This window comes from Tiliqua scincoides, chromosome 1 (assembly GCF_035046505.1).
Source record: "Tiliqua scincoides isolate rTilSci1 chromosome 1, rTilSci1.hap2, whole genome shotgun sequence".
In the NCBI taxonomy this organism is placed as follows: domain Eukaryota; kingdom Metazoa; phylum Chordata; class Lepidosauria; order Squamata; family Scincidae; genus Tiliqua; species Tiliqua scincoides.
In genome coordinates, this window is record NC_089821.1 from 204,639,893 (window position 1) to 204,663,652 (window position 23,760).

Genomic DNA, 23,760 nt, shown 5'->3' on the forward strand with positions numbered 1-23,760 from the left:
GGAGATGCTTTCTTTTCTGTGATGTGATGTACTGTGGCCATCATGGAGAGATGTCTCAGAACTGCACATCATCTGCTTGAGTATTTATTCTGCCTTTCAAGAAAGTGTAATCTGTTTCAAGCAGACTCGTCTTTCAGGTTGTAGAAATGTCATCTAGTGATTTTCTTTCTTCTGGAGAGAAACATAAATAGAATAAAAGTACAAAATGTTAACCTGTTAAGGTACCTGTTTATTATCGCCATGTCTCAGTCCCTGGACTTGGGCATTTCTGCATCGGAAAGAACCAGCCTTGGGATGCCAAGGTTGAGAACGGAGACCTATCTGAGGAAATAGCTACTGAAGCAGTTCTCTTGCAAGGAGTTTCACAGATGATGTAAACCACCAGGGATTGTAGGCCCAATCCTATCCAGTTTTCCACGGCTGGTGCAGCCATGCCAATGGGGTGTGCGCTGCATCCTGTGGTGGGGAGGCAGTCACGGAGGCCTCCTCAAAGAACATTTGTTCCATTTCCTCAATGGCTGCAGTGCAGCTGCACTAGTGCTGAAAATTTGGATAGGATTGGGCCTGTGTCTTCACTATTCCCTGCTCCCCTGCATGTTTTCCTGTTCACATTCTCAGATGCTAATAACTGGTTTCCCCAAACTGCCTAGGCTCTAAACAATCCACCTTCACCATGACATTATCAGTCTCAGCTGTGGCAGAATAAGTTCCATTTCCAGAGAATTCTGAAATACAATGCTATCCTTTTATCTATATTCTAATCTTTTCCGGGGAGGAAATCATCTCTCTGCAGGAGGATCTCAGCCCTCAGTTATGATCAAACCAGGTAGTTTCCTTTCTGGTCTAGGCCCTGCTAGATAACCTCCCTCTCCTACCATGTGGTCATAGGTAGTGCCCATTAAGTGCCCATAACAGTTTCCTGCCCACTGTTCTGGCAGTCTCTGCAAACCATCTAAGGGTTGGGAATTAGGGTTGTCCAAACCCTTGAGCCTACATAGGACAGTGAAAAAGGAGAATTATGACATACCTGATGAGCATTCCACTGAGATACATCCAATAAAAGATGCCATTTGACATTTCTAAGTACAGTTCAGGTGTTACCCTCTTTACACTTGGAAATCTTCCAAAATGGTTCTGAATATAAAATAACACTAGAAAATAGCTCACCACATGGATATCTTTGGGCCTAATCCTGTCCAACTTTCTACTATTTATGAAGTCATTTCAAGGGGTCATGTGCTGCATTCTATGGTGGTAGTGGCAGTCATGGAGGCTTCCTCAAGGTTAAGGGAACATTTGTATTCTTACCTTGGGACTGGTTCTATTGGTTCTATTTGTCTGTTGATCTGCTATGCCTTAGTGACACAACTTTGGGCGCAATCCTAACCAACTTTCCAGCACTAACATAGCTGTGCCAATGGAACACATGTTGCATCCTGCAGTTGGGGGGGGGGGCAGTCATGGAGGCTTCCTCAAGGTAAAACAATGTTTGTTCCCTTACTTGGAGTTGCATTGCCCTTACCTCAGTGCTGGAAAGTTGGTTAGGATTGCGCCCTTTGGTGGCCACTGGCAAAGGTGTGGAATTGTCCATGAGACTGTTGGATTTAACCATTTTCAAGCTTTATGGCAGGTACAAGGAGTGGTGCCACACATTGTCCTGTTCTACACATGGCACAGAATGAGGTGAAAAAATCCTTAGGTAGTGTCTGAGTCTGATACGAATAATGCGGTCAAACAGGCTGGCAACCATATTTTCATAGCTGATAGATGATGAGGTAGATAACATGTGGAAGGTGGGCTAGTTCTACCTCACATGATCAGACTCTGGCAAAGGACTCCAAGGGCCAGAGGCAGATAATGTGGTCTAAGGCTAATGAACAGGTTCCAGGGAATGGCAGGGCAGTTAGTACTTTCTTCTGTAGGAGAGAAGCTCAGATTAGGGAGCCAAGCCCAGGGAAGTTCCTATACGGCGGGGCTAGAGCTATATATGAGCAGCAGGGAGACTCTCATAGCAGAGAGACTGTTGGCTTCCCAGATTGCCTGATTTTTGCAGTGTGGATTGGCTGCAGTTCCTCTTCTAGCTATTGTCTGTGAAGTGCTGTGTAGCAGTAAGGCTCAGGTAAACCAGCACTTCTCTCAATCTGTCTCAGTGGTACAGAGAGTAAGGTGCACGCAGCCCTGCTACGAGAGTTTTTAGTTCAAATACACTGTGCTTTGCAGTTGATAGAAAAACTGTGCCACTTGAGGCTGTAAGCAAAGATGGCCATTTTACAAAGCTCGATGTAAAATACTCCTAGCCTGTAAAAAGAATTCTAGCACAGCAAGGAGAAAGGCCAACCTAGTCTCTGTTGCGTTCATTTTCTTCTTGCAGGAGGTTTTTCATGCTGGGAGCATTTAAAATGTAATCTATGATCTGGAGTCTGCAGTAATCAATTCTTTTACTTCAACTCTCTGTCCAGTTATTCCTGCTTCATTATGTATAGATCAGGCTACAAGCATTTTTAGTGGCCTCTCCTTGGAGACCTAAATGTTTGTGTTGATCTTAAGGATATGTTCATGCATGTTAGTTCCTCAGTGATTGCAGCTTCAGTGCTGATTTGCATACATTAAGCTTCTGTTGGAATAAACCAAACACCACACAGGCTTTTACATATTTATCAATTTATTTATTTTTATGCCAGCCTTCTTGCAAGAAGCTCGGTATGGTGTCTATCGTTCCTTCCCTCCTTTTGTCCTCACAATAACCTTGTGAGGTAGGTGAGGCTGAGAGACTGTGATTTGCCCAAGGTGACCCAGGAAACTTTGTGGCTGAAGGGGGATTTGAACCTGGATCTTCCAGGTTTAACTTCCAGTCTGCATCCTGGCTTTTCATATGCACATGTAGCAATGTATGATTTAACCAATCATACAGTGTGATAGGAATAGGAACCAAACAACCCCATTTGAAATACTTGTTATAGAAAAATTCCTCTTTGATTAGCAGCAGCAGATTTAATGCTAGGAAGTATCTTCCACTGTTACCATGCCTGCTACTCCCTCTCAGGTTTTGAAGACATCGTAAACTGGATATCATCATATTCTACAGAGACCAAAGGCTGCAAGTGAGCCTTGGCTTGTGTAAGTATCAGTGGATGTCTTTCCTGAGTAAAGGCTTGGTAAAGACTTGAGGAATTTCACTTATGATGTCCTCTTGGTAAAAGATACTGATAGTTCCTGTATTGATTTCACAGAGCTATAAGCAAACCTATGATATAACATGACCAGCACGAATGTGTGGATTCTAAGGGGCACATGTTTAGATTGAAATCCCAGCTCCATGAAAATTGCTGCACCTGTTTGTGCTATTTTATATTCTGGTACATAGGTTTCTGCTTCAGAAAACAGCAACTCAAGCAAACATTATTTGTAGTAAAACATCACTTTGACATGGTTCCTAAATCCCCATAGTTACAATACTGTGGGTGCAATCCTAACCAGGTCTACTCAGAAGTAAATCCTATTTTGTTCAATGGGTCTTACTCTCAGAAAAGTGTGGTTAGGATTGCAGCCTGTATTGCTTATATTATAGAAGAATTGTTTCAGAAGACTCATACATTATAATGTCCAAGATAGGGTAATGTTTCTCAAGCACCTCTGATCACATTACCCATTTACTAGATATTACAACATAATATATAATTAAACATAACTCTGCTCTGCCAAAGGCAGAAAGGTCACGACAGCTGACTTTGGCTTTTAGATCAGGCAACTTGGAATAGTAGCATTTTCATTTAAAAAAAAAAAAATTCAAATACAAGTATTAAGCAGATTCAGCAGCAACTATTACCCTGCACATGCCCGATCTCGTCTGATCTCGGAAGCTAAGCAGGGTCAGGCCTGGTTAGTACTTGGATGGGAGACCACATGGGAATACCGGGTGCAATAGGCTTATATCATAGTCTTTCGAGACTGAAAGTTGCCAGCCAACCATACACATTCTGAGAACACTTGACTTTGACTTTCAGTTGCTCCTCTAGGATCATATTTATTCAGTTGTATAAAAAAAAGAGCTTAATTAATTATGTAGTCACATTAAAAAGGAAATGAAACAAATGAGATTTTAGCTAAGTCAAAAATGTGAAATGCATTCACTGATACCACACATTCATGCTGTATTAAAATATGCATCGCATCTAGAGCAGTATTTCTCAACAAGTGGTAATGGTTCCAGTAGTGATACTTGAGGTGATGTCTGGTGATACTTGTGGGACCCCTGAACCTCTGCCGTTCAGCAGCAAGACCAGGAACATGACACAACAAACAGTGGTAGGAGGCTTGGTTCAGTGGGCGGAGCTCCAAAGCATGCTTTTTCATGTTTGAAAAAACCTTCTTATCCCTCCTGAGCCTCTTATTGGTGTTTGTCGCTTTTTATCTGGTCTCCCAACCCAGAAGTAACCAACAATGATGTCATTTAACAGTCACTTTGAGTGGTACTTCAAATAGGTGGACCATGTGAAGTGGTACAGCAGAAGACAGATGTTGTGAAATGCTAATCTAGAGGCGTTTCCAGTAAGATAGATTTACAGCCGAAGTCTTACTGAACACAATGGGCTTACTTCTGAGTAAAATAAATAACACCATTTTCAAACACCTTTATAGCACAATCCACTGATGCAAAAGGCCAAGCGATGGCACTACTGGCAGAAACAGCCAGTGAGCTCCATACGTGCACTGGACTCAGCAGGACTCTCTGCTGGTATTGGCAAGACGGTGGCAGGGGTGGGAAGGGGAGGAATGGGGCATTTTAGGGGAGGAATTGGGGTGTGTGTCAGGGAGGAAGGGGGTGGATCCCACAGCATTTGCATTTGCTAGATTGCATAACTCTACCCTCAAATGCCACCTAGCTCTCCTCACACTTATGCAAGTTCCACAATTGGAGTAGGTTTGAAGAGATCCCCAATGGCCTGCAGGCCTACATGGGGGTAAAGGTTTCATACTTTGGTATCGCTCCCCCTCCCCATATATCATGCAGAATAGCCCCCTGTTGATGTGGCTGCACACAATAATGAAGTATAGCAGTAGTTCTCAAACTTTCTGAGAGAGTTTGAGCTGTAGTAAATCCTTGCGGGGGCTGGGGGGAAGCAGCAACACGATCCCCAGGATCGCGTTGCTAAGGGGGCTGCAGGGACTGGCATGTACTTGCCAGTCCCTGCTGCAGCCTCCTGAAGATGTGGGGAGCCCTGCATGACCATTTGCAGGATCCCCGAAGCTTAGAAAGCGAAAGCGGAGCGATCTCACTGTGCCTCACAAAGCCAGGAGTGGAGGGCGATTGCTGCCCTTTCACTTTCTGAAGGCTGGGCAGCCCTGCGGAGGGTCGTGCAGAGCTCCCCGCACCCCAGGAGGCTGCTGCAGGGACTGGTAAGTACATGCCGGTCCCTGTGCCCCCCTTAGTTGCCTCCCCCCTGCCCCCACCCCTTAAGGGGGCAGAGGCCAGGGCCCTCAGGCTGCGGCATTATGACACCCTAGTTTGAGAACACCTGCAGCAGAGGATAGGATTAGACTGTCAGTTCCTTTGTTTGCGCCTAGCATATTCTGTGATGTTGGTGTACCTGATGCCCTAAAACTAGCCTGTCCTGGCTAAGCATTCAGGGCTATGGAAGAGTGAGTTGTTTTAAACTAAACTAAACACCATGGGCACTGGGACACAGAAATCAATTCAAGGGGTTGCAAGGGGTGTAGCGGCATTTTCCCTTGCTAGTGAAGGGCTACATTATTTTTGGCTGGTTGGCGGGGGGGGGGATGCAGAGTAGCTCTAAGCACCTGATGGCACATGCCTTCTCAACCTTTTGAGGGCCAGTTCACACAAGCTTCACAATGTGTGGCAGCCATGGTCTAAAGCTTAAGCTGTCCTGACATCAATCTGCTTCAGGCTACACGAAGCTGATTGTGTGGAATCACTGCCATAGGCTGAATTCATCTCTGGATGCCACTTTGGCATGCCAGTGCAAAACCCACATTAATGTTAACTGGCATTAGAATGCCAAGAGCTGAATTTGGCCTGTGTATCATGTGCCTTTTCCTATTACTACTACATACAGAAATGATAATGTGAATTGACCCTACACATTTTCATTTGCTGAAAGCTACTGCAGCAGCTATTTATTTATTTATTTATTTATTTATTTATTTATTTAAAAATTGTATCACACCTTATTTTTGTTAAAAACAAACTCAAGACTGCTAATAAATGCAGAACAACTTAAAACACCTTCAGACACAATTACATGAAAAACTACATCCAGCGAAATAAAGCAACAATGGAATAGATTTTTTAAAAAGTAAAAGGAGCAGTTAAAAAAAACACCTCATAAATTCAGCAAAGATAAAGAAATCCAAGTGAGAGAGCATCAGAAAAGCCCCTACACCTTTCATAGGAGCCAGGTTTTGACTTGGTACCTGAAGATATGTAACTTCGGGGCTGGACAGATCTTTTTGTGGAATAAACTAAAACTGAAGCCACTGTTGAAAAGCTGAGCACCTAGTGGACTTCTTGATGAATGCCCAATCCTGAGCTCGGTGCACCAGGTCACCGCCTGTGCGCTCTGTTGCAAACGTGCCATAAGGCACGTTTGGGGGGCTTACAGCCAGGCGAGCACCAATGGTAGCCCAACACTGGCTGGTGCTTGGCTACTGCCAGGCGGGCACCCAAGCTCCACCACTCGGTGATCACACGGACCGCGGAGCAGCAGAAAGGTAAGTGGAGGTGTGGGGGGAGGTGGGGAGGTGGCATTCCTGGGAGGGGGAAGGTAAGCGGAGGGCGGGGAGGAGGTGTTACAGGGAGGCGGGAAGCGGGTAGAGGGTGGGGAGGAGGCGTACTGGGGAGGGAGTGGGGAGGGAGGCGGAACCAGTTGAGCAACACTCCACTGAATCTAAAGCCTCCGTGTCGGGTTCACCACCTGACAAGGAGGCACTTGATTCACTGTTGACTTTTTGGTTGGCAGTGAATTGAGTAGCCCCATTGCGGGGCTAGTCTGTTTACTTGGAGGAAGGGGATGAAAGTCCCCTTCTCCCAAGGAGCCGCTGATGTCTACCCAAAGTGCACAGGATGCAGTGGCAACCATTTTTGGTGCCACCATAGCCCTGCGCCCCGGGCAGCTCAGGATTGTACTGTTATTCAGCAGAGGGACTTGGAACAGGACCTCTGATGCTAAATGAGATGTTATATACCGAAAAAGGCAGTCCATCCCACAGGTGTACACATTTGATCCCTGATGTGTGTATCAGTGTTGGGCAGAAATGGCTTAAGGTTTCCGTGTTCCAAGGCATTAAAATAATTAAAAGTTAAAACAAGCACCTTGAACTGAGCCTGGGAATGAACTAATAACTACCGTAGTTGTAACAAAAACCAGAATATGCTTTGAATGGCCGGTCTGAGCAGATAGTATCACAACTGCTTTCTGTCTTCTTGATGTTTCTGGGTGCTCTGTAAATGCAGCCCCACGTACAGTACAATTCTGCAGTTGTCTGGCACTTACTTGAGGCTAGGGCATAAATTACCATGGCTAGGTGTGGCTTTTCCAGCTGGTACGTTAGCTGAAATTGTCAAAAGCAAGACAATCTTATTTCACTTGAACATCCACAAGCAGTGCCCGTCAAAGAGCACAACCAAGACATCAAAGCTGATCATTCAGGAGAAGTGCATCCAGAAGTTTCATACCCAATCCTAGATCAGTATTTAAGTGAAGGCAAACAACTTGGATCAGTTCATCAACTGGTTGATAGACTCATTGTATTTATACAGTGAATCCATGTATGGTTTTGTTATGATCAAGGTCCCTGTAGAGCAGCCATTTTCAACCACTGTGCCGTGGCACACTGGTGTGCCGCGAATGGTCCCCAGGTGTGCCGCAGGAATTTGGGAGAGGGTCATTTATCAATAGGACCATTGGGGGATGTTAGTCCCCATTGACAGCATGTCAATTGCTAATTGCATGTGCCTTGTTAATTGTCAAAGCATGTGCCTTGTTAATTGTCAAAAAGCAGATGGTGTGCCTTGACCATTTTAGTGCCTTGCCAGTGTACCGTGAGGTGAAAAAGGTTGAAAATCACTGCTGTAAACAAACATCAGCTCAGATACAGGTGTCAAAAATAACAATTGGGCTATCACATTTCAACTGATTCATTGAAATTCTACATGACCATGAAGCACTGGGAAATGCATCATTAAACAATTGTGGACTAGGTGATAGTACAGGAAGAACATAACCCACTTGAGAATTCTTTAACATTTTGTTGACTGGAATGCAATGAAAAATACAGATATTCGTAATCTCAAGGATGTAATAAAGGACAGTAAAGTGTGTCTGCTTTTGCATAGAACAGTGTAACTGTTACCACAAAATCAGATGGCATTACCTGTATAAGACATTATGCATTTTTATTGTGCTAACTGCAAACAGTTGGATGCCTAAACTACGACTCCACTGAAGCATATGAAGAATTATTATTGAAATTCTTCCTTTATTTTAAATGGGAATAGTAATTATTTCCATATCTGAACAAAAGTTTCTAAAATTGTTGCTGATGCCTCAACCCAACAAGTAAGATTATGTAAGCAGAGATATGTAAATCTCATACAGAGTCGCATCAGTCGGTCTTGATAACCCCATGGTGTAATGCAAATCATCAGTGTACATAAAAGTTTTTGAATGTTCATGAACAGAAAGGTATATGACCACGTTGCAATTCTTATGGACATATTTGTTTTAGGTGTTAGAAGCACAAGAAGCTTCAGACCATTGGTTTTCGAGCTAAGGATTGTCAACACTGACTCTCAGTGACACATGAAGATTTCAGACAGAGGTCTTTCCCAGTCCTACCTGGTGATGTCAAGGATTACATCTGGGAAATTTGGGATGCAAAAATATATTCTATGGCCTGATCCCAGCCACAGGCTTTACTTGCTCTCATTCAACTTTACACTGAAGTGGCGTAGCTACGAGGGGGCAAGGGGCTGGTCCATCCCAGGTGTCATCCTCAGGGGAGTGATACCACATGTGACCCATATCGCTAAAATTTCAGTTGTTAGGAATACCATCATGTTATATACCATTCGACACGTAATTTACAGCAGAATATAAGAAAACAAACCAGAGTGAAATTTCTCCATTCTATCAAACGTTATGGTAAAAAAACCAGAACACAAAAATGCAACTGTCTTATGTAACAAAAAGTACAGTTACTTTAACTCAGAACAAATGAATGAGACTGATTGTTCGAAGAGTCAATGAGATGTTATTATGACACAGCATAGAACCAATAAGGTGTTAGTAAGGTGACACTGTGGGGGGGGTGACATGAGGGGTGGATCCAGTGTTTGTGTTGGGGGGGGCATGAGCACTACCTCAACTCCAGAGCCCAGGTCAACCAGGTGGGTAGACCACCCACTGCCCTCTGGAGCCCTCTTCTGGGCAGGTAGACCTGGGCTCCCATTCTGACTGGCGTCTGAGTTTGGTCTCCTTCCTGGCAGGTGCTTTACCTGCTGACAAATTAATTTTGTTATATGGGAGTGACAGTGATTTATGGGCTCCTGGTGTCTAATGACTTAGCTACACCACTGCAATGAACAGATGAGTTTCAAATACTTGAGTCCTACATCATCATGTTTTTTTCCCAGCTAGAGAAATGAAAAACAATAGGTACTAACCAAGAAAAGTTAATTATAGAAATAGGTATGCTCTCCTTACCTTATCTTGGATTAACTGGGAAGTGATCCAACTTCTTCCCCAAACCCCAAAAAACTCAGATCATTTTTCTGAGCCTATCAAAAAGCAGAAAAATGACCCTCCTTGCCCCAACACACTTGGAGACTTTGAAAGCTTACCATTCATTAGAATGGGCTTTTACAAGCTCCAAAAGCATTTCTCTGAAACAGAAATGAATCAATCTCCTCTCATCCTGTTACCCATCCCTTCAAAATATAACTCACAGTTTCTCCCATACATCCTTCTCAACTCTTTACTATGGGGAATAAGGAATATAACTAAGGGGATTGGAAGGGATATAGCATATTGTATTTATATTGTAAATGCTCATAAAAATAGAATAGAATAGGTTAGCCAGAGAGACAGCTTGCAAACTCCCAAGTGATCCATTAGTAAGATGCGGCTGGCAGAGTAAATATACCCTTATTTTATGTCTCAGTCACACATTTTCTTGACTAACTTGAAAAAGAGATGGTCCTTATTCCGTCTTGTATCTTAATTGAACTCATATAGGGGAAATTAACATTACATAAATCCCTTACAAAGTTAATTTAAAAATTAATAAAACCAAGTGAGATACTTACAACTACAGCATTTTTAATAATTAGTCATACAAAAAAGAAATGGCTTTTTGAAAGAAATTCAACATAGATGTCGTCCTTCTAGATGCAATACTTCATAGAAGAAGAAAGTAATTTTTGGAGTGCCTCTTCATTTTCCCAGGCCACCTTAATTATCTAAATTTATTCATTTTGCTATGGGCATAGTATCTGAAAGGTATATACTCAAGTTTATGAGATGTGATTTTGAAGATTTCTACATGTTCTGTTAGCAAATAACCTTTATCTGAGAATCCTTCACAGTGGCTGCTTATTGCAGCAACAACAACAAAAACCACACGACATGAGCCTTAAGGGAGAAGGCAAAAATATTTACCTTTTGTATGAATCACGAAAGCATATTAGAAGAATATATGCTGAAATGGAAAATTAGAGGAACATTTTCCACTGTTTGGCCAGCAAACCATTCTTTTTTTAAAAAAAAACAAAAACATTGCATCACGGTCAAAAATGCGAAGTTAAAGTTTCCATCATTTATGGCCCAATTCTATGTGGGCATCTCTTTCAATGGCGCTGATTGCCATAAAGCAGTCTGTACCAGTAGCAAAAGTTAGTTCTCCTGCTACCTGTTAGAGCAGGTAAGGCAATGGGAGAGGTATGGGGGATGGCAGTACAGTGGCAGGAAGGGGACAAAACTGGGAAAGGGGAAAATGTAAAGGGGTGGGGAGTCGGTAGGTGGAGGTGGATCCAGCGAAAATGGCATATACCGGATCCTATCCCCCTGTCCTGCAGCCTCTCCACCCCTTTGCTCTCCTTGGACTTAAAACTAGCAAAATCACTAATGCAGGTCAGAGGAACCTCATTGTGAAATGAGCAGCTTACAGAGGCAGCTTTTGCCTCTGAAGTATTCGATCTCCCCTCCCCTGCCCTATCCCTGCTGGATATAGCATGGCCATTTTTGGTGCAGCTGTCCCAGCAGGGAGGAAGAATAGGATTTGGCTCTCAGCTACCAATACTGTTTCGTAAACTATGAGTGAAACATGATTACCGTAGCACTGTATTTCTGAACAATATTCAGTAGGTTCAAAATAATTGTAGCAGTTGATTGTGCGGTTGATTTACACACCATTCCGTGAATGGAATCTTGCTTTGCTTGATAGAATTCTCCACGAAGTTCAGTACTGTTGACCAATAGCTTAGAAATCCTTCAGGGTTATCTTAAATATAGCAGCATTACATTTGGAATGGGGCTAGTTTACTGTTACGAGGTTGAGATGTTTTCTAGCCTATATGTTTTTGAGCTAAAGAACTTGATGGTCTTGTGCAGTGGGATAGCTAAGGGGTGCAGGGAGTAGCAATTGCATTGGACAACAAGCTTTGGGGGGGGGGGACAAACTTGACACTAGTTGCCAAAATTGTGAAAAGCTTGGTATGTATGAATACCATAATGTTATATATCATTGGAAAGGTAATTTAATGCAGAATGCAGTGAAATAAACTGCATTGGAAGACCCATATTCTGTCAAAAGTTACGGTTGGCAATAGAAAATGGAAAATATTACTATTAATGTACTATTAATAGTACATTAGTATTAAAGTTCTAATGTACTATAACATACTATTACTAATTTACAGTTTACAAAATCGAATTGGAAATTATTGAAATATATTTTGCCACTTCGTAATTTTTTTGCTGTGACTTAGGCTACTGATTTTAAGAAAAATGTTTTCAACTGAATTAGAAACTGTCATTGCAGTCCTATGTGAGTTTGCTAGGAGGAAAGGCTGTGATCTTATGCACACTTACCTGAGAGTAAGTCCCATTGACTAAAATGGAACTTATGTCTGAGTAGACATGCATAGGATTGGACTGCATGTCTCATTATATTCAGTGAGGCTTACTCTCAGGCAAGTATGTATAGGATTGCATCAGGCTTAATCACTTTCTATGAAATAAGCCCCATTGAATTCAGTGGACCTTACTTCAGAGAAAACTCACAAAGGATTGCACTAAATTTGTTCACTTGATGCCCAATCCTAAGGGGCAGCCCAATCCTGAGCTGCCCGGGGAGCCCCCGCTCGGCGGCACCACGACGGCTGCCGCCGAATCCAGCGTCTCCCGTGCTACCGCAGGAGGCACCTCGGGAGTTGGGGATGTTCGTCCCATTCCCCCGGGTAAGGGAGGCAGCCCCACAATGGGGCTGCTCTCTTTAGCAGTGCCCGAAGGGCACCGCTAAAGTAAAGGCGCCTGTGTAAGGCACACAGCCTCCACAAGCGCCTAGGATCCTGTGAAGCAGAGTTCCACGGATCTTCCTCCTGCCCGCCCCCGGGCAGGCCTCTGGCATGCCCCTCCTCCCCACGTCACGCTAGCTTCCCTGCCCCCTTCCCACGTCACGCTGGCTCCCCCACCCCCTGGAATGCCCCCATCCCCACCCCATTCCCTGTTCCGCAGCCTGGCAGTCGCAGGCACCGCCGAGCTGCGGAACGTGGGCGCCCACCAGGCGGTGACTCAGCGCCGGCCAGAGCTGAGCCACCTCCAGTGGGAGCCCGGCAGCAAGCCCCACAAATGTGCCTTATGGCACGTTTGCGACTGTGGTCTGCACTGCGGAGGCGCAGCACGTACCACAGGATTGGGCTCTTGGTGAGTTGTTTAACAGTGTGAGGGCCCAATCCTATGCTTGTCTGGCGCCGCATAGTACAATCATGCCAAAACTATCGCTGCTGTATCCTGCAGGGCCAGAGAAACACCCAGGGATAAGGGAACTAATGTTCCCCATGTAGAACCCCATGTAGACCTACAGCAGCCCTGAAGTCTACTCAGAGCTGCGCCAGCTATTTCACTGGCACAGAACCAAGGAGAGCCATGTCAGGCTTTGCCGCTCGCAAGGAGGGATAGGAAGTGGTGGCAGCTGCTGCTGCTGTCCTCAGTCGCTTCCCAGGCCTTGAACCTCCCTCCAGCCTGCGCTTCCCCTGCCCATTTTTACCCTTCACCGCCTTACTCTGTCTTTCCCACCCCAAAACGCCTCCTTGCCACCTGGCAGGGACACTTATTGCTGCCTATACTCTTCTTCAGCATCCCACCAGCGTGGAGCCCCAGTGCCGACTGGGGCTGGCCTCTCTGCCGGTGCTGCTCATTGCTCGCCAGCAGCGAAGAGCCTTATGGCACTTTTGCGACAGCTGTGACCAGGGCAGCACACGGGCTGCTGGCATTGCCCCAGCATTCCATCAGCTGTATATTAGCTATGCATTTCAGGTGAATTCCCATATTAATAAATTGTATTTCTATTTTTATTCAAAGTAAAAACTAACAAAAGCAACTGTCTGCTCTACTCTAGCTAATTTTCTGTCATTTGATGTAGCTGGTTGGTGTGTAACTCCAATATGCGCAAAGCAATTTTCAATTTAAGCCCATTCATGGATATTTTGAGACAGTTCATGAAATGATAATCTAAGGGCTGCAGGGCATTTTATACTTGTGCTTATGTGAAATGCATATATGTAGATATGCAAGAATACAGTTTACAAAATAAGTAGAAAGATAGAGACACTGCTGGCTTCTGTTAAGTATGTGCAAATATTAGAATCAGGCTCTGAAACTGACAAGACAGATAAGCCATTGCCAATTAGCAGTTTGAATTTTGTTTGTGGTATGAGAAATTTCACTTTTTAATACTTTCTAATTTCTCGAACTAAAATGCATGTATGCAGATGTTAAATGTTCTGCATTAAACTACATTTGCATTTCTGCTGGATCTTGCTTGTACTGTCCTAAACAGTTTAATTTTCAAATCTGTTTTAGGCAATTGCAATTTGAATATGTAATTAAAATTGAACTAATCCTGTGGAATGTATTCGCACCAGGAATGATGTCTCCATAGTGGAAGCAGCACATAAGCTTTTGAGCATATTGTTTTTGACCTGAGTAGTCAGACCATGATACCATTTAGCCAAAAGAATCAAGACAAAATCTGTGTCCTGCTTCCAGTCAAAGTGATAGAGGCATCTGTAGTGGTGTGAATGACTGTAAGGAAACTCCTACTCTGTCTGAGGAATCCAGGGTTGCACACATAAGTTAGAACTGGATTTAAACTATAGAACACTAGTTGGCAGTAGCTTCTGCAATGCACTCAAATATAATTTATATTTTCCTGCTTCCTCAGAAAGTCTAGTTGGTTTATATTTAACAATTCTGATTTTAATAATGCTATCTACCAGTTTCCCTGGTTGGGACAGACCCCAGCCTAATGGCCTATGTTTTTTCAGCTTCTCTGCAGATTCCTTTTCAGCCATTTCTGCCCAACATTGCATATATCAAATGTGTGCACCTGTGGGCTGGGCAAAAATGGGTTAAAATATTGGAGTTATGTAGACTCCCTTTTAGTCTTCTAGTACATAACTATATTTTCTGTAAATCACATTTGATTTTCAGAAATCACAGTTCTGATATCTTTGGAAACCTTTTACAAGTGAACAAGATGGTAGTAACATATTCCATGCCAGGCACCTTCAACAAAACCCTATCAGTTGCATTTTGCAAAAGTAATAATTGCTCAGTGTTTTTCAAGGGCATCCCCATGCAGAGCCCATCAGTAGCCTATTCGAGTTGTGACCAAGGCATGGGTGATAGTGATCAGATCAGCCTTGCCCAGGAAGGATTGTGACTGGCAAACAAGTCAAAGATTATAAAGAGGTTCCTGGCTATGACTGCACCTGTACTTCTAGGAGCAATGCCAAGTTAGGAGCACCCACAATCTATGACCCTTTTGCTTCAGAAGGAGTGCTGCCCCTTCCAGAACAGACTGACAGCCCAATAAGAACATAAGAACAGCCCCACTGGATCAGGCCATAGGCCCATCTAATCCAGCTTCCTGTATCTCACAGCGGCCCACCAAATGCCCCAGGGAGCACACCAGATAACAAGAGACCTGCATCCTGGTGCCCTCCCTTGCATCTGGCATCCTGAGCTGCCCGTTGCACCAGGATTGCCGCGGCACTGAAACGACTGATGTGGTATCCTATGCACAAGAGGGCAGCTGCCGGAGGCTCCTTGGGGGAAGGGGATTTTTGACCCCTTCCCCTGGGTAAGGGAAGTAGCCCTGCAATGGGGCTACTCAATTCTGCAGCAGCCTTTGGGCCTCCATGTTGGGCACCACAGCCCAACATGGAACTCAGGTTTTGCTGGAGTTGAGCTCCACTAGTCCAACCTCCCTCCCACCTCTCTTCCTTCCCTGACATGCCCTCTTCCTGCCCTCTCCCTCTCCCCGGCTCTCCTGCCCCAGAATGCCTCCTCCCCACCTCCCCCCATGCCCCCACCTACCTCTCCGCCACTCAGCAGTTTGGGCGACCACAGAGTGGTGGAGCACTGGTGTTCCATTGGTACTAGCTCAGCACCGGCTGAGGCAGGGCTAGCTTCGGTGCTCAGCCGGTGCTAAGGGCTTAAATGTGCTTTATGGCACATTTGCAACAATGCGCACCGGCGGTGAGCCAGCGTGCACTGTTTAGGATTGGGCCCTGAGCTCCTTCCACAGGTCAGGGGCACCCGGATACTCACCTCACTTCTTTTGTTCTTCTGTAATGAAATCACCTAAAAATAGTGTGCTATTTCCTTGCAGCATAGGTTTCAAGTAGCGGCTGTAGCATATATAAGCATATGTAAGCATATGTAAGCAAGGTATGCTGCAACCAGAACTTCCTTGGAGGAGCCAGTGCACACACTGACTACTTAGGTACATTATAGAAGCCTGACACTTAGTCATAGAGTTGTGTTTTCAGCAGAAAACATGATGTCCGTATAGCCATGAAGGCTTCAGTCCTGTGCACATTAATATGTGAGTCAGTTCAATTGAGAATAAGTTGAGTTGAACTCAGTGGGACATACTTTTTGAATAAGTATGCTTTGGATTGTGCTGCTTGTTAACATTCTTCCCAGTAATTTCTATTCAAATCTGGCAGCAGGAAGATTCCAGATATGTGAGTGGCAGTGCTCCAGCAGTTCAGTTAGGAGACTTTGTTTCTCCTCAGCATGTGTGGATTTCTTTTTTTCCTTTGGCTCTGACTACTGAGAGATAAAACCCACACACAGGAAAGAACTTATGCAGACACTGACTGAGCAACAGCTCCAAAGACTTTTTTTTGGCATTTATTTCTTCTATCACTATTAAATTCATTGTGCTATATAAATAAATTAAGATAAGAAATTGATGGAGTGGTTGATGGTTCAGTCCTACATTTGGATTCAGTGCAACTGGTCTCAATAAAGGAAGTTCGTTTTGGTTAGGTTTTTCTAATAGTTCTGCATTCACTGTAGAATGCAACACTCATAAAACTAATCCAATTATTTTGTTCTCAGTTAACAGCCATGTTGCCCTGCTTCCAAATTTTAGATTTGCCCAGGATGAGTTTAGGAAAAGCTAGGTAAAGTGGAAGCAATAATGGGATTCTTAGGATGCTGAGTTATGAGATAGTCCAGGAGTCTCTAAACTTTTAGGCCGGAGGGTCACATCAAATATTTGGCATGGTGTCGAGGGCTGGAAAAATAAATAAATAAACTTTAAATATAAAACTTAAATAAGTACATTAGAAAGCCTCAGAAAGCCTAAAGTCTTCACATGGCCCGAAAGTGTCACTTCAATTGGTTTTTCAGGAAAACAAGGAAATTATGTTTTTAGTACTTTAGAAGACATTCTGAGGAGAGGCGCATGACCTCCCCTTCCCTCAGGAATACCTCTGGTCACATTCAGTTGGAGGGAACCAGAGGCTTACCACGGGCCAGATTGTTGAGGACCGCATCTGGTCCCTGGGCCAGCGTTTGGAGACCCCTTAGTCCAGTGTTTCCCAAAGTGTGGGTCACAAGCCACTGGTGGTGGGTCATGTGTTGGACCTTCCTGGTCCCCTTGCACATGGTTGGCTCCAAATCAGAGCCATTCCGGAAGGGGACAGATGACATGATGACTGGTTTTCGGACACAACTTCTGGTTGCACCGTATGCCTGACATGACCATAGAAAATGCTGAGTACTAAATGAGAGTATCTCTGTTTTACAAAATAATTGAATCTCTTTTTAAGGCTGCAGTTCTATACATACTTTCCGAGGAGTAAGTCCCACTGAACTCAGTGGGGCTTACTGAGTAGACATACCTAGGCTTGTGCTGTACGTTTCTAATTCTGATCCAAAGACTACAGGCTGTGCATTCCAGTTGCATATTTGCCCTGCTAAATTCACGATGTAGTTCTACCATAGATAACACTGAACTGTGATTAGAGAAGTTTAAACAGCAGAAGGGTTTGGACTGAAAAGTGTATAGAGTGAGGAAGTGCAGAAACATGGCTGGCCCATCCATGACAGGAATGAACCCATTTGCATTGGTTGGTGGATTGGGGCCCAAGTGGAGGGTCCACAAACAGATGCCTTCTGTCTCCTCCCCTCTCTACTGCTACAGATGAAACCAGCCTCTTTATTGAGGCTCTTCCACCACATGGCTCTTTAATCAAAGCAGGGAATGTAGGAAGAAAGGAGTGTGATTGTTTTGGTCCCATCCTCAAAGTTGCGTTCCGATCCCTCATCTCCACCAGGTGCTTGACAAGAGCCTGATGGGAAAGATGTATGATCACCCTTTTCTCCACACAGGCTCTTGAATCAAAGGCAGAAATGCCCTCTGTGACCGATCCCTTTATACTTCACATTTCTTGCTTTGATTCAAGATTCCGTATGGAAAGAAGAGTCAGGTAAGAGGATGCGGCAGAGCTTGCGGGGGTGACAGCGATGTGCTGTTTCAGGCAGCTGAATAGTTTCAACTGTCTCTGAGCGCAAACATAGTCATTTCTCAGTTCTGATCATTAATGCAATAACAGGAAGACCCAGGAGGGTTTACATAGGCAGGCTTATTTAAATCCCCGTAGGGATTTTTACAATTGAAAGAAGGCTCTATCTTTCAAGAGCCACAACAATTCAGATGTTTCAGTTCTGATCTGGCCTCCATCCTGGCCTCCATCCTCCCACGCTCAGAGCAGATGGAAATAGCTCGGCTCAGCTTGTCAGCAGCCTCAAGGTCTCGCCGTTCACAGTGCCGGTGGCCTCGAACTGGCGACCTTGTGGATGTTATCTTCCGGCAAATGGAGGCTCTACCATAGGATAGTGTTGTAAGCTTTTTTCCTCTATTGTATTTAATTTGCCATGTGCTACAGACACAATTATCCGAAACAAAACTACATCTAGACCGAGAAAGGCCTTGGAGCATTTCCATGCACCTTTCAACCTCAGTTCTAAACAGTGAACATATTAGGGAAGTTTTGCCCTTCTGATACATATGAGTGGGCTCAGGTGGAGCCTAGAGTGGCTGACTTTTCCTGTTGAACTGCTTGCTATAGGCAATATTTTCACCACTTTAGCAACAAGACATACTTGGCAAGCATCTTTAGTTTCTTACAATCGATATGTGTAATAAAAAATAAAGACTTTTCTTTCATTATTTCCAAAGCTGTGTCACATGAAGAAAAGCTGCGAGCTGTGTGATCCTCTGTGAGGATGGGTATTAAAAGCAAAATGAAATTTTGCTAAATAGAGGAAATAGAGGAATAGAGGAAATCTGCTAAAAACTGCAGATTACTAGAGGGAATGAAAGCTGAGCAAATGCTAAAAAGATTTCATGAAAAGCAAAATATCACATGGGGGAAAAACTTATTCAAAGAACTCTAAACTCTCTTCTTGCAAAAGTAAACTGTGTGGCTCTTGCAGGACCACGTTCCAGCTTTTCTGATAGACAGCACCTATAGCTACAATAGACAGCAGTTCTGAATAACTTGAGAAACATTAAACTTGAATTTTTTGTATGTACTTTAGTCTGCCATGTATTATAAATTCTATTCTGATGTGAACATAACAAGGAAAAGCTGCCGTAACATTGGAGAGTTTTGCTCATTCTTTTCCTGAATCGTGGTTGCAAATATGAATTTGCAATTTGAATTCTCTGTGACATTTGGGAAGCTGTTAATTGGCTTTACTGGAATTGATCAGGAACCATTTTGCTAAATCAGGTATGCACATGTTTCCAAAGGTACCAAGACAGCAGCATGCATTGGACAAGGGCTGTTTAATAAGTCCTGAAGGGCAAGGTCCTGCTTGAAATACTTCATTTCTCCCTTTGTTTTCTTCTAAGCCTCAAATCTTATTGGCTTCTTATTGCTTAGAACAGGGGTGTCCAAACTTTTTGGCAGGAGGGCCACTTCATCTCTCTGATACTGTGTCGGAGACCGGGGGAAAAAAAGAATTAATTTACATTTTAAATTTGAATAAATTTACATAAATTAATATATTAGAGATGGCACTTATATGAATGAATGAAGGTATTGCAATAGCTCAAGGCCTATAAAAGGCCTTGCACAAAGCAAGGCCAGCCTTTCCTTCGCTGCTGCTGCTGCATCTCAGATGTGAAACAGCAAGCAGTGGAGGGAGCCTTCGTTCCACAGCTTACGTGAGAGGTCAAACAGTTGGCCGTCATGCTAAGAGCAGTTGCATCAGGCCAGCGCGGGCTCCAGCAAGTCTCCAGCGGGCCAGAGGCTCACTGGAGACTGGGGGCTCCCTGAGGGCTGGATTGGGAGTTCTTGTGGGCTACAAGTGGCCCCAGGGCTGGGGTTTGGGCACCCCTGGCTTAGAAACATGCATATGGCTCATAAGTCACAACATATTGCTGGTATACAACTCCGTAATGCTTCAGTGGTGTAATTCCAGTGTGGCCCTTGGTCATTAGTATGATATTACAGATAATGAATGCAATTCTCCAATCCCTGATGTTAAGCACCTATTCATCTCAACAAGATTTTAGTGCAGTGGTTTCCCAAACTTTTTAGCACTAGGACCCACTTTTTAAAATTACACTCTGTTGGGACCCACCTAGGTTTACCAGACTTTTAAAAAAGATCTGGAAATAGATATTATTTATTTATTTATTCATTCATTCATTCATAAGGAGTAATAACCTGAAAAAAGACTCTCAAACATTTATCACCCTATACTTACACATCTGCAACTTACACATGCACTTACTTAATTATACTTACTTACTTACACCTGCACTTACACATCTCCTGCAAACTGCAGGAGATGAGCTCTTTGCAGAGTAATTAGCTGCTATAGCATCTGATTTTTGAATAGCCTCAGGACTTGAGGCAATTAGTTATCTGATCTTTCCATCATCCTTTGACAACCCACTAAAAATCAGATTGCAACCCACAGTTTGGGAACCACTGGTATAGTACATAGCTCTAGTTGCAGGCTTTTTTAAAAAAATAAACAGCTATTATGTAGCAGTAATACTCAGTGGACTTCTCTGAGGTGATGATTGCTATGGCCTTGCTATGTGTTCATGATTATAATTTATTTGTGGAATTTATACGTATGTAACGGAAGTGCCAGGACTGCAGTTCTTCCCTGTGTATTCAAGCAACTGTTTATTTTTCAAAGTATTCTTTTTTCAGGAAACAGTTCCTCATTTGACTTTATCTGACCTTTCATTTTATTCAATTACTTGCATAAAAATAATTTGTTTTTTTAGTAGACATTCATCTTGGTTATCCAAATAATCTACTCTCATGTTAAGAGTTCACAAGAGGATAGCCAAATACTACACTCACCCCGTCAGTAAATCAAAGAATCATTCAGTTGACCCAAAGGACTTGGTGAATATTGCAAACATAATCACCATTGCGAAGCAGGACCACTGCCCACCCCACTTTCTGCAGACTAACCCACATGTTCAAATTACAAAGTGCTTCAAAATCAGAGCAAAGGGATTCTACAATAAGAGGACTAGAATTATTTGCTCATTGAACGACTCAAAGAAGTGAGCAGGCTACATACAGAGGTGAAAGGGAAAGGAATTGGAAGTCTCCAGGGATGGGCAAATCCTGCATGGCTTGACTCAAGTTGAGTCATAATTTTCTGTCCCCTGCAACTCAAGTTGAAAACGAGTCCTAACAGGGGCACTTTGCAAGGCACCGGAGTGTTTTTGTGACTTGAAAAGACTCGAGTCATGAGTTGTTCCCTTTGAAAAGCCCACCATGGGGAAAAAAATGGATGCTGCCAGGCTGTATGTGTGTGTTGGATTTCTCTTTAAAAACTTCCCTGCTGCCCGATCCCATCTGTAAGCAAGGTAGGACAGAGTGGGACCGACTGCGAGAGAGCAGGGACTGAAGCAGCAAGAGGGAGGAGGGTCAGGTGCAGCAGCTGCAAGTTTTACTAGGATGACACAATCCTTTGCAGCTCTACTCAGAAGTAGTCTCACTGCAGCCATTCAGTGGAGCTTCCTCCTCCCAAGTAACAACAGCTCACAGCAGCCATGTGATTGGAAAGCGTGATAGCTACGAACCTCCCCCCCCCGCTTCCCCTCCTCCTTTCCCCCTGGGCTTCTGCAGCCAATCCTAAAACAAGAATTCACTTGGGCTCCTCCTCCTGCGCTCCCTCATCCAGAGAAACAAACCAGACTGCCCATCCTTCGCCCAATGACTATCGCCCAATGTTCCTTTAGAGATGGACAAGAAAGCCCGCTCCTGTCCTCCCACCCAATGCAAAAGCCAATCTTAACCCTTCCTTGCCTCCTGGCTGAAACTTCCCTACTGCTTGCCCGCTTTGAATGATGACACCACAAGGTTTTTCACTCAGCGAAAACAGTAAGCAATACCAACAGACTTGGATCTGCGTGCTTGGGGATTGAGTGCCAAGTCAGGGGCCCTTGACTCAAGAGTTTTTCCAAGTCTTCCACATACACAATTTGAGTGTACACAAGTCAGTGAAAAAATGCTGATTTTTGTGACTCAGACTCAAGTCACATGACTCGAGTTCCCGTTCCTGGAAATCTCTGGTTTAGAACACAGCGGATAGTTGAAGGCATACCACTTTTGAATTCAGCAATGGCTGCTCTTGGGCGTATGAGCCACATGTCATACTGAAACCTCTCTCGCTGACAAAGCTCCAGCACATCTGTGTTTTCCTTGCAATGCGTACATGTTGAACAAGTAAAAAGCTGCATATGGTGTGAACCGGGCTGTGACTTGGATGCTTCTCATTCATGTAAAGAGGAAATTCCTTATTCCTATATTATTTCTCAGGGATTTCTAAAGGAACAGGAGGTTAAACTAGGTGAAACATAGCAAGCATGTGTCTTATTAAGCTCCACACGATATTTACTAAAGGGATTACAAAAACCAGAAATAAGTATGCTTGTTTCTACACAGTGCCAGAATGAGGAGGATAATCAGATTTCATTGATGTAAATAGCATTAGCACCAGCTGCATTATCCCTCTGGTTATTATGATGCCATCTCTGAGTTTCTGGAAGATGCTGAATCTGTATTTATATACCTCCTCACATACACTATCAAAGTATTTCTGTGCCAAAGCTATATACTGTCAAAACATTATCTCAGTGTTCCTGCAGCCAGAGGAATCAGGGCTAAGACAGACTTGAAAACCACATCCATTGACTTATAATGTTTGCACAATTTACAAACAAATGCAAGGGAGGGCACCAGAATGCAGGTCTCTTGTTATCTGGTGTGCTCCTTGGGGCATTTGGTGGGCCGCTGTGAGATACAGGAAGCTGGACTAGATGGGCCTATGGCCTGATCCAGTGGGGCTGTTCTTATGTTCTTAAATGTGAACTTGGTGGCAAACTGGGGTAAACTCAGAATAATGTGGAAGAGTTTTTGGTAAACCAGGAGTTGAAGCCAGCATTGAGCCTTGACACTTATTTATTTATTTATTTATTTATTTATTTATTTATTTATTTATTTATTTCCCAAGTTGGCATTGGCCTATATGATGCACATGTTTGGAATGAGCTGTTTGTTGCAACCATACTTTACATCTTAGGTGTGTGTTTAAAATATCTTAGGCCTAACCAACTTTCCAGTTCTGACATTGCTCTGCCAATGGGGTATGTATTGCATTCTGCAGTTGAGGGGCAGTCATGGAGGTCTCCTCAAGGTAAGGGACTGTTTGTTCCCTTACCTCGGAGTTGCATTGCCCATAGGTCAGTGCTGGAAAGTTGGTTAGGATTGTGCCCTTAGAACGTATACTTAAAGATGCAAAGCATGAAGTGGCCTCAGTTATTCTGCATTCTAATTCTAGATAGTTTGGCTGTACTTGTCGTAAGAGGAGACTAAACAGCCACCGGGTAGATGGGACTCGTTAGCCTGGGAAGGCAACTCATCTGAGAGAAGGAAAACTCTGATCCCAAACCTCCACTGCCTTGTGGCTACATCCAGTTATGGAAAAGGCTTCAGGAGTCAACCTTGAGGCAAAATCCAGAGCCGGAGTCCCTGAGGCAGTTCATGACTGAATACAGTCACGTTCTGGCAACTCCTGCGAAGCCCCTTGAACCAATCGTATTGGCTTCTGTCTTTCCATTGGATCATTTCAGCGACGTAGAGAGGAGGGATTTGCTGCATGGGTAACAGTCTAT

The 23,760-nt window shown here is 43.8% G+C and overlaps 1 protein-coding gene and 1 pseudogene across 8 annotated transcripts in view; both read left to right on the top strand.

The window, feature by feature from the left end:
• Nucleotides 1-23,760, top strand: part of LAMA2 (laminin subunit alpha 2) — a 485,843-nt gene that overhangs the window by 68,556 nt on the left and 393,527 nt on the right. The window lies entirely within an intron of this gene.
• Nucleotides 3,809-3,928, top strand: LOC136638244 (5S ribosomal RNA; annotated as a pseudogene).